General features: G+C 36.7%; 1 long non-coding RNA gene across 1 annotated transcript; it reads right to left on the reverse strand.

Annotated features, from left to right (window-relative positions):
* Window positions 1-1,795: 1,795 nt before the first annotated feature.
* LOC136805372 (uncharacterized) lies at window positions 1,796-4,068 on the reverse strand. Its single transcript, XR_010846382.1, has 3 exons — window positions 3,864-4,068; window positions 3,256-3,315; window positions 1,796-2,712 (listed from the first exon to the last, which is right to left on the reverse strand). It is a non-coding gene; the product is annotated as an uncharacterized lncRNA (long non-coding RNA).
* Window positions 4,069-11,952: the final 7,884 nt, after the last annotated feature.

Raw genomic sequence — 11,952 nt, forward strand, 5'->3', positions numbered from 1 at the left:
TAGCATAATATATTTGGCAATGACGATTGGTTTATTTGATTATTTTTAGTGGGGACAAAAAAATAGAGGACAATTTTTCACCAGGGATGATATTCTGGCCAATTTTTCCAATGGAAAGGGATTCCAGTGGGTTTGTGAGAAGGGGCGTATTTAGAATCTCAACTTAAAGTCTTCGGTGGTTCTCCAAGTTACTGAGCCATCGAAGTTTCAAAGATTTGACATATTTTTCTGAGCATTTCATTGCTTAATGGCATAAAGAATGGTAATCGCAACGCTTGTCCCATGTCTAGTCATCGTGTGCAACGCCCACGATATCTTGAATAAATAAAAATCACAACTTAACTATCACTTTGCCACCGTCGTTTTGTTTAAGATTCCCATTTCCGCATTTCTTGTCACTTTCCGGAGTCCTGTTCTTTTTTCTGCTAGAAAAGTGGCAAAGAAATGGTCTAAGTATAAATTAATATTTACTACAGTAAGCTTCGTTTTACAACAATAACAATGGTGATTGAATCCCTCGAACCTTCGAGTGTTACCTTTATAAGAAGAACAAACTTCTAAAAAACTCTTCTGGGAATTGATTCCCATAGCAATATTTTGAAAACGAGGTAAGCTCATTGACGTAATTTATGAAAAGTTCTAAAAATGTTTGAGAATTCTCAATAGTTTTTTCTGTAAACAAGACAACACGAAATCCATCGAAATCCTGATTCGTAATTTTAGAACAGGAATTCTGGAATTTCTACCTAGGATTTAAGACTTTCATTTACCCATATAAGGTATTGACTTAAAGCTCTTACGAGTTTATTTCGATAGGAGTTATACAAAGCCCAATAATAACACCTTTACCATTCGAGCATCTTCCTATTTTTTTACTAGAGAAAGAAAGCATCAGGGGGCTTTAGATAATGTCAAGATTGACAACTGCTATGATCTTAAAGACTTGACCAGTGGTAATTGCAGATGATTTAATAATTTACAAAACTTTGGTTTGGCCACCTGTCTGGTTGGTATTTTACAAACCAGAATGTAAACTTGAAGAAAATCATGTGCTGACTGATTAACTCGTTCTATTTGACTGAAATTTGTTCGTGAAGGTTGATTTGTCAAATAAGGGAGGCTAGTAACTAGTATTTAGTACTTTGCAGACTGGTCTGTAAATTACACGTTGACTACCTGCCGGAACTCAGGAACTATAATGGAGTTTTTGGCTTGAAATTTTCACCAGTGATAGATAATGACCATCTAAGATTGTGTAAAATTTCAATTTAAGTCACGTAAGCGTTAGATTTTTTACAGACCGATCCGCTTTTTACTTGAAATATTCACTTTCAGCGATTTTGCTAAAATTTTGGAAGCAAACTTGTATTATCAATACCTAACACTTGACAAAATTTCAAGTCATTTTCCAATCACTAGATAAAGTATCCTAGGGCTGTTTAGGCTTGTTCTAAAACCCCCTTCTCATAGACCCCCAATAACGTCGCACTTTCTTTTATCTCCATCATAAGATAATAATCTCAATCGCAGAAGATTAAAATTAAAGTCTTTGTTATCAAGAATCGAAGCAACGCCTCCCAGCCTCCAGAATGTCTTCAATTGACTTGATACTGCATGAGATGTATTACTTCTCAGTGCTTTCGGTAACAAAGTACTACCAGTAGGCGCCTTGTGGACTGCTTCTTGGTCACGATTGACGCGATTGACCGATTGACCCATCTGACAATTTCTTTCAGGTAAGAAGTTTTGAAAGCAAATCCCAAAAACGGATTTTTGTTAATAGTCAAAGACAAAATTTCAGAATTTGAAAAGCTGTTCTTAAGTTTGATTAAATAATATCCAATAATCTAACAAATTTTCAAGTTAAGTAAATAGATGAATAAATGTCATTAACCTGAACAAATGGGAGAAGGCTTGCAACCAAACCCCTATTGATATCAAATAGATTATAGATTTTCCGTTTGGGACACTTAGCTTAGGTTAAGTCAATTTGGGGTTTTGATAAGAATTTGAAAATACTTCAAGTTTGGAAAGTAGATTTCCTAACACGATAAATTCATGAAGAAAAAGGAAGTGTGAGTAGATGATATAGAGTTCGCTATAATCCAAAACTTAATCACTATTTAAGGAATAAGCTGTGAGCCTAAGGAGAGTTCTTGAAAGGGTTTTGCTGGTCATGCTATTTTACAACTGCTAACTTTGTTGTTTATTTTTCAAAACTCGAGAGCAGAAATTTCAAAGGCAGTAGGCCTTTATCGGCTGTAACTTTTTAATTTTAAAGCCTTCGTTCTGTGATTTAGAAAGAGTAAAAGATGGTTCATAGCTCGTTGGATTAAAAAGCTCTCCTCTTTCTTTTAGGTGCCTTCGGGCCGTCTGATTTAGGAAGGCCAGGTTGTTTTTCCCCTACCGTTTCGCCCTTTTCATTACTGTAGCTACTCTTAAAGGTTTAAGGCCGGATCAATTAGTATATTTACAAAATAGAGATATATACTGAGCTATAAAATATAATAATCTATTTCTTATTCAAATATCTTCGTTGTTTTTCACAAACAGCTTTCTTGCAATGCCATTTATTCACTCGTACATATGAACAGATTGTACAATCCCGATACTTCCTGCAGTTCTTTGAAATTCCATGACCTTTGCAATCTTGAAGAACTTTGGAGCAATGTCTTGTTGCTAGGCAACCGTTTTGCTTCCGGGGTGGTCCATCTGTAGAATATGAAATTTTAAGCAATATGCGTGATACTATTTTGGAAATTATTTTGCAGAAATACTCAAAAAGATTTTGGAGACTCTGTCATTAATACACCCCTGCCTCACAGCCCCGGTCGAACTTTTTCCTCATTGGGGATTAAAATTCCACTTTTAATCCATAGAAATTCTATATTGTTTCAAGGTTAAAAAATCCAGTGGGATGGTTTTGAATTTCAATATGCAAACATTGAATTTCGATTAAGGATGAAATCAAAGTCAATTTCCTAGTGGGGCTGAAATTCTAGGGTATTTTCTCACCGGGACGAAATTTTTGACAAATTTTCCAATGGGACTGAGATCTCAGCGGATCTGTGACACAGGGGTGTATAAATCTAGCTCTTAGAATTGAAAATTGTGGGAAGTCAAGGGCATTTAATATAACCAAGCGCTATTGTTTTGTTTACCTAGTTCATATAAATTTTCTGTTTATACTATTAACATGGCTTACAATTCGTATAACCGAGATATAAAAAATATGCTGTATTCCAGAATTATTACCTTTTTTATGGAACGGATTCAGGAGAACATTATTTCTTTCTTGCGTCTTTGATTCTTCACCTATGGAAAAAAAAATGATTTGATGACGTTGTTCTTCTTACTCTAGAAACTGTAAAGTCGTGATAAATTCCAGTGACGTATTCAGTGACTGTCCATTTTCGTCACCGAAACAGACGTCATCATTTAAATAGCACCTATCAGCTAACCGATGAAAAACCGTACTTCAAAAAAAATGAAAGCAAATTATGTAGAAGAGTTGTTTTAATTCTGTTTTGATTTTATGAACGGTATGTAGAACTATAATCTGAATGCTGAAGATGACGTCATTATTTTTTTGAAAGTTTTAAATTAAATCTGAAATATGTAAAAAATTGAAGTTATTGGGTTTTATTACTAATGTTGGCAACAAAGTAAAAAAAAACAAACGAACTGGTGGTTGCTTCGAACAGAGATTTGGTAGGCATGTACGTTATAAGATTTTGTTTGAAGTCAATTTTCATGTGCTTGGGAAAGTTTTTCATGGAGTCTTCAAAATAGTGCCAGGGTGATGCCCCCTTGTAAAATAGGGTTAATTTATTCCCCAATTGTAAAGAAATGATAATACTTACAGCTCACTAAGACAAATAGAACCAAGCCAAAACATAGAAATCCAAGTAGCTGCATATCGCTCTCAGATGCTAATCCAACACCTAACCAAAGTACTTTGCTATTTTGAAAGTCAATAACCAACAAGCAGATCACACAAAAGCTCTTTAAAACCAACCTGATGTATGATAAATCTGCAATGAAAGTTACTTTGATTGATATTTTGATGGCAAAGTTATTCAAAACTACCAAACCTATTTTAATCAAAAACAATTCCTCTATGAAAAGTAAACAAAAATAACCCTTATTTGAGCAAGCTTCGTTGCAGTGTACAAGGACTTGGATTCAAATGCGAAGTTTTCCAACCAATATTACTTATAAGCATTTATAAACATAATATTTGTTAATGGAATTCGAAATCAACTCACCTGTATATATAAGGCAAAAGAATCTTACCTTTGTTGGCGTTTAGCTCTTTCATTTCATCCTCATTGACTTAAAGCTCTTGTTAAAACCGGCTCAATGAAACAGGGATTTTATTTTGCCTCGAACAAATCAATAGGAAAAAGACCCGGGGGGGGTACTAGGGTTGCGAGCTGACGGGGGGGGGTGCCGCCCGACTTTCGAACTTTGGACCCTTACCGGGACTAAAAAAGAGAAAACCAAGGAAAGTTTTGTGAATTTTACGACCCTTAGCGGGACTAATTTGACCAATTTTGACCAAATTTCGATCTTTCAGGGGGTATAAAGTTAAAATTTTCCTATTTTCCGACCCTTAGTGGGACTGAAATTTGATTTTCTGATTTTTCCGACCCTTAGCGGGACTTTGGAAGTCCAAAAAAGGTACCCTTAAGGGCGGCACATACCGTACCCTCCATTTGCCTAACTACCCCCCCCCCGGGGAAAAAGACTAATGATAGCATTAAAAAAATGATCTAAGCCAGTGTTATTTGAAAATATTTATTTTCCTTCTTTAAGATAATATAATTTATAGATAAATCTTCGTTAAGAAATTTCTTGTGCTTACAAAAGTTTTGCTTCTTTCCTATAAACATATAAACACATGACAATAAACGTTTGATTATTTCCGCCAAGAGACACTTTAATGATGTTATGCAAAATCCTTTGATTGTTGTTTGTTTTGTAAATTGCCAATAGAGTGCAAAACTGAGTACTTCTACTTGAGATAAAACTATGGAAAAGCTTATGGTCTAAACTTGAGGAAAAAAAGAGCTATGTCCAGTACACAGGCGAAAATGCGGTGGTCAACCAGAATTATACTTTGAGTTTGACAGAATTTATCTCCTAAATATTGGCAATCGATTTTGAAAAAAATATTAGGGAGATAAAATTCAAAAAAATATGACTATCATTTCCATAAGTCTATTCTCCCTAATAAAAACACGAAATAAATATGCAAAACATTAAGGACACACAGACACACCAGATTTTGGTTTACCGTTGCTCGTGAGTCCAAAATAAGTAATTACCCTCTGGGAAAATTCGTCGGTCAGAAATCAGGCCAAAATTCCAGGAAAATGCAGTGGTAAAAATTTGACCACTGCATTATCCCAGAGAAATTGGACTGATTTTTTCCCGAAGATTTTAAGTGATTTTGGACCACCGAATTTCCCCGGAGACAAATTACTTATTCTGGACGGCCGAGCCACCGTCAACCAATATTTGGTGTGTGTGTTTCAAATATTTTCTTCTAATTTGACCACCGCATTTTCCCGGGGATTTTAAGTGATTTTAGACCACCGAATTTCCCCGGAGACAAATTACTTATTCTGGACGCCCGAGCCACCGTCAACCAAAATATGGTGTGAGTGTTTCAAATATCTCCTTCTAATTTGACCACCGCATTTTCCCGGAGATTTTGACTGATTTTAGACCACCGAATTTCCCCGGAGACAAATTACTTATTCTGGACGCCCGAGCCACCGTCAACCAAAATATGGTGTGAGTGTTTCAAATATCTCCTTCTAATTTGACCACCGCATTTTCCCGGAGACTTTGACTGATTTTGGACCACCGAATTTCCCCGGAGATAAACTACTTATTCTGGACGCCCGAGCCACCGTCAACCAAGATATAGTGTGTGTGTGTGTGTGTGTGTGTTTCAAATATCTCCTTCTAATTTGACCACCGCATTTTCCCGGAGATTTTGACTGATTTTGGACCACCGAATTTCCCCGGAGATAAACTACTTATTCTGGACGCCCGAGCCACCGTCAACCAAGATATGGTGTGTGTGTGTGTGTTTCAAATATCTCCTTCTAATTTGACCACCGCATCTTCCCGAAGATTTTAAGTGACTTTGAACCACCGAATTTCCCCGGAGACAAATTACTTATTCTGGACGCCCGAGCCACCGTCAACCAAGATATGGTGTGAGATTTTCTGAAATCTTCTCGCGATTTGACAACCGCATTTTCCCGGAGATTTTATGTGATTTTGGACCACCGAATTTCCCCGGAGACAAATTACTTATTCTGGACGCCCGAGCCACCGTCAACCAAAATATGGTGTGAGTGTTTCTAATATCTTCTCGTGATTTGACCACCGCATTTCCCGGAGATTTTGACTGATTTTGGACCACCGAATTTCCCCAGAGATAAACTACTTATTCTGGACGCCCGAGCCACCGTCAACCAAGATATGGTGTGTGTGTTTCAAATATCTCCTTCTAATTTGACCACCGCATTTTCTCGAAGATTTTAAGCTATATTGGACCACCGAATTTCACGGAGACAAATTACTTATTCCGGATGCCCGAGCCACCACCGAATCATCCCGGAAAATGTATTCGAAACTGTACATTATCTATTCGCGTTTTGACCACCGCGCTTCGCCGGAGAGAAACTGATGATATTGGACCACTGCATTACTCCTGGGAATGGCTACTAAAATTCGACCACCACATTATCCCGGAAACTTTAGTCGAAAATGGTATATTAGGGAGATAATGATATAAATCTTTCGCGAAGGTCTTTTGCCGGAGACCAGCGCAAATTTTCCTCAGTACTGGACATGAGTGGGAAAAAAGCCGATCGGGCTGTTTATCTTGAATTTTAGGTTTTAGGTTGGAGAGGCAGGGAATCAGTATTGTTTTTTTACAACCACTTGCATAAGACTGAATTCTCTGCTGTTCGGTATTTCTGAGGGTCTTGGTAAAACTTTCTCTCAGATGTTTCGACGAACTCGTAAATTCATTGTTCTCTGGTTGCTGTACTTTAATCAAGTATGTTTTGACATTTATTTAAAAAATGATTCAATGATGATTTATCATCTAAATATTTTACAAAAAATAATTCGAAACTTTAAATGAAATTTTTGTTATTTACACCAATGATCCTTATCATTAAAACGCTGACATATGAAATTTTTCAGTCTTTAACAAAATGGTACTAATCTAGTCAGTGCGACCAGAATCTCCTGCTAAAATCGATGTGTCAGCCTAAACTATTGATTCCACTTTGCAGCCAAAAAAAAAACATATGCAATTTTCTGAAAATTAATTCATATCGAAATCAACGTTTTCACGCGAAAGAAAACCATGCATGCAAATTATTTTCCGAGTATAGAATGATGGCCATTATCGGGATATAGGATTTGTTTTTCTAAAAAATCAGAGGGCTGAAGTCCACCACCCTGTAAAAAAACACATTTTGCAGCCTTGAAAATTTTAGGCTGTGAAATGTTCGCGTACGTGAAATAAAAGAACAAGTAGATTATCAGCGTTCACTATGTGGTTTCCAATACTATATGTATGAATATCTAATACAATATGACGACAATTTTATAAGAAAGCAAATTTCATAAAAAAACCCACACATAATTATCAATTTATTGTTCTGTATCAGATAAAGAAAAAACCCTATTATCTTTGAACAACATTAATTTTTTTCTAAAGCCAAAATTGAACATTATTGAATCCGGTTAAAGATTGCCGTGGACCTTCTCATAGCATTCGACTTTATTTTGAAGACTAGCTAGCAACTGCTAAAGACAATTGAAAACTACCAAGGATAAATGGCAGATGAATAAAACTGTTTTGCACCGTTTCTTTTATGTTTCAAAATTATTAATATTCAAGTAATAAATATAATTTTCACGATCACGCTGAACTGCAAATTTCACGCCATCACGCCTAAACAAACTCGATTTCACGATCACGCTGGCACTTCATTTTCACGCCATCACGCCGCTTTTTTCAAAATTTCACGCCATCAAGCCATGAAAAACCCTCCATCACACGCCATCACGCCAACCGCTGGGGGGCCTCTTTAAGGTTTTTCCTAGACAATCTTCCCCTTTTTTCAAAAAAAGCTCTCTCCTGGAAAAGAGAAACAGATATTTCGGGGGAATGGGCTCGTTGGCTGCTTCTGAAATGGCCATTTCCCAGGCCTGGGTACGGGTTTTTAGGATTTTTTTCCTGTGGCTACTGGAGCTGGAGGTCTTACTTTGATCGCTTACAAGAAAAAAACATAATGCCAAATCAAAAATGTGCGGAGCAATCAGGATCTTCTCGGAGATTAAAGATTTCCCTGCCTGATTCAGCAAAATCTAAATCCAAAATGGTAGAACAAAGCTACTGTGCAAGCATGTGCACGGCGAGACGAGGAAGAGCTGAGGCTGAGTCGGAGAGTTTTTTTCATGAAGAACGTACTACGATTTTCTTGAAATGGAATGCCAGTAGAATATGATTTGAGCCAGTTTGATCTTGTGTCTGATATACCGTGAGATTGGGTAACTTGCATCAGTGGAGGCTAACATGCATAGTCCTCAAATGAAAGACCTGGCTGGTCATTGAAATACAACTATACCTAGAGCCCTATATTTACCTACCAATGCTACTCCCAACCCTATTTTGCTGACTCTCAAACTCAAACCCTGACCTTAACTGATCCAGACCCTATATAACTGATATAAACGATTTTCACCCCGTACGGATTAGTAAATAAAAATCTACTTTCACCTGTACGAAGGAGTCAGCCTTGTCGCCGGTGATTTCTCAAAAAGAATTTTGAGTGACAAAATAGCTCCAGATCTAGGTTAAAACACCACCAAGTGTTTTTCCAGTCATTACATGCTAATGATTATGAGAAGATAAAACAATTAACAAATAAATCCATAGTATAAGAAAGCCGCGGCTTTCTTATACTATGATAAAACAGAGCAGGGACAAAAAGTGCTTCGTTACATTTTTTTCAATAAGGGGTCACTCACATATCGATTCTTCCCACGACAGCCCACGACTAACGTCAAATTGATGCTACTTTACAATGCTAATTTGAAAACTCCCCACCTCTTAACGTCAAAGTCTAAAGGATTATCAAAAATCGATGAAACTCTCTCCTTCACTTTCATTGTTGTTTTATCAGCCATCTTTAATTTCGCAACAACTCAGTTTACATTTTTAAAAATAATGGAGATGATTTCTTAACTTTTTTTTTTGGAAAGTTGCCGGATTTAATTATCATATAGTCAACAGAATAGCGGCATTTCACAAATAAAAGACCGACCATCGGCAAAATTTGAAGGCCCCGCGGAATGTCCAAACAAAAGGAACACGAGACATAAACATTGGGCCGTTTGTTTTGGTTAAAATTGTTCTATAAAATAGTGAAGCGAACGAGAAATATGGAAAGTAACATTTGTCACGGAATAAACGTCTCAAAAATCGATATTTATGGTGAAATTTCTTATTATCACAGACTCTAACACCCCCACCCCTTCGCGCTGATTTGACATTAGTCGTAGGAAGAATCGACATGTCAGTGACCCCTTGCCTTGGGTAACTTAACAGCTCTGCCCCGTATGTGCCCCGTATGTACCCCTTTTTGCCCAAGTACCCCCCCCCCCCAACGGGACAACAATAACTGAACTGAACTATAACTCAATCACATTGAAATAGAAATGTAAGGCTCCAGCATCAAATTAATAACACAAATTAAATAAAAGCTTTCCTTTGTCATATTTGATGCCGGATGTTGGCTTTTAAGAGTTCTTAAAGAATTTTCATGCATTTTACATCAAGATGTCATATTTTGGCTTTTTAGGGTAAAAATGGGCACTTGAGTAAGTTATGGCAGGTCTCAAAAACTGAAAATTACCATACATCTTTGGTGAAAGTTTATAAAGACAACTGGATAAACCAGTTTAGTTTTGATGACGTCATTGATTATGACGTAATAATCAGTTTTTGTGGTTTTTCACGAAAATTGGCAAAAAAAGAAATTGGTTACACATCAGGTTAGAAACTACATCATAGTACCCTTCATCATGTTCAGTCATTTGTTTGGTCGTTTTCTGCCGACTAATGCGTTCTAAAAATTATGGTAATTTTAAGACATGCCACAACTTACCCGAGCAATTACAAATAACAAAAATTAAATGAGATTTTGTTTCACATAGTACCTACTACAAAATTGGAGTGATGACCTTACAAAATATGATGAGATCTTCCAGTAAAGCAAAGGCTCAGGCGTGCACACGTGCAAAAACGCACGCCATCTTGTGAAAATGATTACCAAAGTCAAGTTAGCGACAGATTCAGCGACACTTTCGCTTCCAGCGACACTTCCAGCGACACATTCGAATTCTTTTGTATTTTTCATGCTGAAGGAGAGGATTCCTATTCTGGAAATTGGTATTCCTATCAAGCCTCATCTGTTAGCTATAAATTACACCAAAAATGAAGTTCTAAAAGCGTTTCCTCTTTTCAGAACACGTTTGGATAGATGTCGCGTTGGAAAACTCGGGATACTCATCTTGGGCGTTATGGCCTGATTTGGCACCAAAACAATGGATTCTTATCCTGGAAACTTGTATTCCTATCAAGCCCCATCTATTAGCTACAAATTACACGAAAAATAAAATCCCAAAAGCGTTCCCTCTTTTCAGGACACGTTCGAATAGATGCCTCATTGGAAATCTCGGAATACTCATTTTGGGCATTATGGCCTGATTTCGCACCACGACAATGGATTCCTATCCTGGAAACTTCTATTCCTATCGAGCCTTATTTATTAGCCACAAATTACACCAAAAATGAAGTTCTAAAAGCGTTTCCTCTTTTCAGAACACGTTCGAATAGATGTCGCGTTGAAAAAATCGAAATACTTTAAAGGAAGAAATTTTTGCGGGAATTTAATTTGGCGGATCGCCAGAAAATTAATTTTAAATTAATTTTTTAATCAATTTAATTTTGTGGATGGCGGGAAAAATTAATGTGAAAATGTTTAAAACACCCCTTTTTTATGACCTAAATAGTGGAAAATTGAGCAAAATTTGAGAAAAGTTAAATTTGGCGAGAATTAGAATTGTTAGGGATGGCGGAAAAATTTCAATTTGACGGGTTTTAGCCAAATCCGCCCAATCCTGTAAAGTTTCTTTGCATCGAAATTTCTTCCCCTGACATGTAAACAAACAATAGGGGAATTCAAGGAAAAATGTCTATGTTTTTCAAAGTGAAAAATCACCACATAGCAGACCTGGAACTATGTACTTATTATACATTTTTGGAAAGGTCTTAGATTGAATTTCAAAGAAAGATTGTCATTAACAAGATAAAAAATGCTCATGACTTTTTAGGAACCCTGAAACACATGAGGGTTTTAGAATTTCGTTCAAAAAAGCACTAAAGTTCAACGGCTGACAAAAAGAGAAATCCTTGGAGTAGAGAGCTCAAAAAAAGAGTAAGTGATACACAAAGTATTGTACTTTTCAAAAATATATACTTCTTTCATCAAAGAGGTATAAAAAATGAGTAAATAAGCGTGGCTTCATAGGAAAAATCGGAAATTATTTTTTTCTTTCTCTTTTTGACATATTTTCGAACATTTACCCCCGTCTTTTCTGACGTTCGATTTTTTATGTCAAAATATGGAAACCCCATTTGGCGCGATGTCCTAGGTTGGCACTAGTCTTGGTTGAACAACAGACTCTCTTCCAATCATGTCCAATTTTCGAACATATTGCACGTACTTTCTTTTGCAGGGCATTTGCTGCGAGGATAACGGTCATTACCACAGCACTTTTGTTTCTCAGTTCCTGAAGTGCTCCCTTTTCCAGTTCCAGCAATTGTAGCATCAGGTTGATATCCAT

Source organism: Clytia hemisphaerica, unplaced genomic scaffold (assembly GCF_902728285.1).
Source record: "Clytia hemisphaerica strain Z4C2 unplaced genomic scaffold, Clytia hemisphaerica genome assembly, whole genome shotgun sequence".
NCBI classification, from domain to species: Eukaryota; Metazoa; Cnidaria; class Hydrozoa; order Leptothecata; family Clytiidae; genus Clytia; species Clytia hemisphaerica.